The following is a 4,581-nucleotide window of genomic DNA, read 5'->3' as shown; positions in this document are numbered from 1 at the left end:
ACCAGAACCACCTCTCCTGCAGTGTCTCTCCAGCACCCTCTGCTGACAATGAAACTGAACATGGAACTAGCTGAGAGCAGGTACTTAGAGGGCAAAGATCCATCTTCATAAACCAGGCAGTTAAGGGAGAATTTAGAGCTGGGAGCATCACATAGGTAACTGGCCCACACAACGAAAGCACATCACCTTGCAGGCCTACTCCTCAGGGGCTTCTCCTTTGAGTGTTTGGTCTTAGGTTTTTCCTAGCGGTTACTCGTAAGATTGGGCTTCTCTGGTGGCTCAGCAGTAAAGAATCCACCTGCAATGCAGGAGATGCATGTTTAATCCCTGGGTCGAGAAGATTCCCCCAGAGAAGGAAACAGCAACCCACTCCAGTATTCCTGCCTGGAGAATTCCATGGACAGAGGAACCTGGTGGGCTCCAGTCCATGGGCTCTAGTCCAAGAGCTAGAGACGACTTGGCAAGTAAACCATCATTTGTAAGACTACACACACACCTCAGAGATACTGCAGGTTCTGTTGCAGAGTACTGCAGTAAAGCAAATATCACAGAAAAGCAAGTCACATGAATTTTTTGGTTTCCCAATGTATATAAACATGTTTACCCCCACACTATAGTCTATTAAGTGTGCAATAGCATTATGTCTAAAAGAGCACAGGCCTAATTCAAAAATGCTTATTTTTTAATGCAATAATAATTACAATCCTAACATCAAAAATCACTGACCACCATAACAAATATAACAAAGTTAAAAAGTGTGAAACATTATAAGAATTACCGAAATGTGACGCAGAGACACAAAGTGAGCAAATGCTGTTGGGAAAATGGCACATGAGTTGCCACAAACCGTGAATTTGTGAAAAATGCAATATCTGCAAAATGCAATAAAAAAGGTGTTCCTCTATGCTAATATTTTCAATTCGTGATAAACTGATTTGAAGCATTATCTACTAATGCTTTACTATGAAAAATAACAAATGTGCTCCACTTTATCATCTCAGTGTTTCTTAGCCATGACTGCAGTGACCTATAAAACTTTAAATAATATTTGAGCTTTATTTCCACTTGTCATCTTTGGACAGTATTTTCTGACTCCTTAACTTCCAGAGAAATACCAGTGACTTTAGGCTCTCTTCTTTTGATCTCTTCCTCACTAGTACATCCAATGGAGTTCTCAGACTGTAGCCCATCAGGCTCTTCTGTCCATGGGGACTCTCCAGGCAAGAATACTGGAGTGGGTTGCCATGGCTTTCTCCAGGAGATCTTCCCAACCCAAGGATCAAACACAGGTCTCCCGCATTGCAGGTGGATTCTTTACGTCTGAACCATTTTGCAGGTATAAGCAACTTAAAATGAGTTCATAAGGGTGGGCTCTAATTCAACAGATGGTGTCCTTTTAAGAGGGACATTTCATGTAAGACAGAGACACACAGGGAGATGCTATGTGAAAACAGAGGTGAAAATTACAGTTCACTCTCATCATTACTTTTGATTCTTACTGGACCAAGAATAAAACTATTCACTGTCACCCAAGGAAAGAGCAGTGTTCACTTGGAAAATAGCACTAGATAACTTAATATATTTGTCACTACTTGTTCTCAAATTCTGTACCTCTATTCTCTTAGTTGATTATGTGTATAAAGTGGGTTTCAGTGAACTTCTGGGTCTGACTCCCCAGGAGAGGAATAGAATGGTATTGAAGTAAAGAAAATGGTTTTGAAAGTGACAATGATACTCATCAAATACTAACTATGTACCTGCATTTCTCAGCTGCCCTGGGAATCCACATGACTACTTTTCTGGCCAGTGGGCTGTGAGCACAAGTGTCATGTGTCACTCACAGGTGTTTATAAACTGGCAAGGCACTCCCAAGATAACTCTTCTGCCATGGTAACTGAGGAGGCTTCTTTTTCAAGCTTAACATGTTCAGCCTACATCTCTGAACGAGTAACTCTACTTGTACCAGACAAGCAGAATAAAAAAGTGGAAAAAAAATTGTGAAATGGTTTTAACTTTAGCAAGACCAAGTCCATCCTGACAAATAAGAATACAATGAGTAACTATTCAAAAAGGAAAGCATGCACAATTACATCTTTACCTATGAAGGTGAAGACTCCTAGGCATACAAATAACTAATAGAGTAAAACAGTAAGTTTCAAAAAGCAAAGCCAAGAAAGTATGAGCATTACTAAGAGGGGAAAGGGCAGGTAGGATGAATTGGGAGATTGGCATTGACATGTATACACTACTGATACTGTGTATACAAGAGGTTAACTAATAAGAACCTACTGTATAGACAGGGAACTCCACTCAGTGCTCTATGGTGGCCTAAATGTGAAGGAAATCCAAGAGAGGGGATCTATGTATGTGTGCGGCTGATTCACTTTACTGTACAGTAGAAACTAACACAACATTGTGAAACAACTATACCCCAATAAAAATGCCAAAAAATATTTTTTTAAAAAAGAAAAACAAAACAAAACAAAATTTAACCCAATAGGAAATCAGGGAAGGCTTCACGGAGTAGCAAACATCTAAATTAAATTTCAAAACTTAAAATTACGTGTTGTTCACACTTGAGATCTCAGAGGCCCAGAATTGCTCCAATCATTCCAATCATGCAAACAGCAACATAAAGACTAATCCTTATAGTCTCTGAAATAGTACTTGAAAAAAATTATGGTAAGAATTTATTCGTTTAACTTGTTTTGATCGCACAGATATCAGAACTGACCCTCTGCAATTCTTAAGTTTGGTACGAAATGAAAGGAAACAGCTATTTGAATAAGCTCCTTAAAGTGAGGGCAAAGCACAGTCCTCCTCTTGACCATAGGTGATTTCTCTCAGGATCTCTTAGAGTCAGATTTTCTAACAGAACATATCAACTCCATCACTAAAGTATCAAAAAAAAAATGAATAAATATATTTACATAGGATATGGGCTTCCCTGGTGGCTCATATGGTAAAGAATCTGCCTGCAATGCAGGAGACCTACGTTCGATCCCTGGCTTGGGAAGATTCCCTGAAGAAGGAAATGGAAAATCCACTCCGGTATTCCATGGACAGAGGAGCCTGGTGGGCAAAGAGTTGGATACGACTGAGCAACTTTCACTTCACTTTCATTTCACAAGGATATAAATATATACGAGCCATTCATCAGGAAACTGAGATCATCTCTTCTAAAAACAGCATTTCTGATTTTATTGGTCATTTATTATTTCCCTTGAGAAATTTTCTAAAAGGCTCATATAAAGACTCTATATTCAGTTTCAATAAAATAAAATAAAGTCCAGCTTTTGGAACTGGCTCCAGTCCATGAAATAGCTCCAATACTTTTTCCTCTCCTATATAATTGTCATTTTGTCATAATTGTCTTAGAGGATGTGTTTTATTCGTTCAACAAAAAAGACTATTCTGTGAATGAGAGAAATTGGCAGCAGCTTTTGGTATTAACTACCTGTGTCAGTACAAAATTTCCCTGCTAACATTTCTGAAAATGTTTCACATGTATTTTTGACAGCATCTTAAAATATTTAAGGTTTATATATTTTAGTTGTACCACAAGATTCGACATATTTTAAAATAATATATATGTTTGTAATATTAACATATAAAATACCTTAGAAATATATTTAGAAACCTAATAACCTTACAGAGTAAGTAGATCCAGGTCTCACATTCCCAGGATAGACTTGAGAAATTGCTGGGCTCTCTGCAGACTTGGTGGATCCAGTGGCATGTGTGACTGTCTATAGGTGGGACCACAGGGAAAGTCCATTTAGGTTATACTACACAAAAGACACTTCCCTGAGGGAAAATAAGAATCAGAAATACAGTCCATTCTCTGTTTACAAAGCTTTATATTTTGCTTAGGCTGGATTAGGTGGGAGGAAGGGACACTTTATTCTACACAGAGAACTAGAGGCTCACAAAGCCACCAGCCCCAAATATGAGTCCTTCTAAGGATATAACCATTGAATTGAAAGGGAATTATTCAGTTCTTGCTTTGGCAGCACATATACTAAAATTGGAATGATACAGAGAAGATTAGCATGGCCCCTGTGCAAGGATGATACGCAAATTCTTGAAGCATTCCATATTTTTGACACTTCTCCAAAGAAGACATACAGATGGCTAACAAACACATGAAAAGATGCTCAACATCACTCATTATCAGGGAAATGCAAATCAAAACCACAATGAGGTACCATCTCACGCTGGTCAGAATGGCTGCTATCAGAAAGTCTACAAACAATAAATGCTGAAGAAGGTGCAGATAAAAAGGAACCCTCTTATACTGCTAGTGGGAATGCAAACTAGTAAAGCCACTATGGAGAACAGTGTGGAGATTCCTTTAAAAACTGGAAATAGAACTGCCATATGACCCAGCAATCCCAGGGCTGGGCATACACACCAAGGAAACCAGAATTGAAAGAGACATGTGTACCCCAATGTTCATCACAGCACTGTTTACAATAGCTAGAACATGGAAGCAACCTAGATGTCGATTGGCAGACGAATGGGTAAGAAAGCTGTGGTATATATACACAATGGAATATTACTCAGCTATTAAAAAGAATG

The 4,581-nt window shown here is 38.6% G+C and overlaps 1 non-coding gene across 1 annotated transcript; it reads left to right on the top strand.

Moving 5' to 3' along the window:
- Window positions 1-4,001: 4,001 nt before the first annotated feature.
- Window positions 4,002-4,104, top strand: LOC133257924 (U6 spliceosomal RNA). Its single transcript, XR_009739772.1, has one exon. It is a non-coding gene; the product is annotated as a U6 spliceosomal RNA (small nuclear RNA).
- Window positions 4,105-4,581: the final 477 nt, after the last annotated feature.

Source organism: Bos javanicus, chromosome 11 (genome assembly GCF_032452875.1).
Source record: "Bos javanicus breed banteng chromosome 11, ARS-OSU_banteng_1.0, whole genome shotgun sequence".
Classification (NCBI taxonomy): domain Eukaryota; kingdom Metazoa; phylum Chordata; class Mammalia; order Artiodactyla; family Bovidae; genus Bos; species Bos javanicus.
The sequence above is the reverse complement of the archived record's forward strand: the minus strand, read 5'-3'. Positions and strand labels throughout refer to the sequence as shown.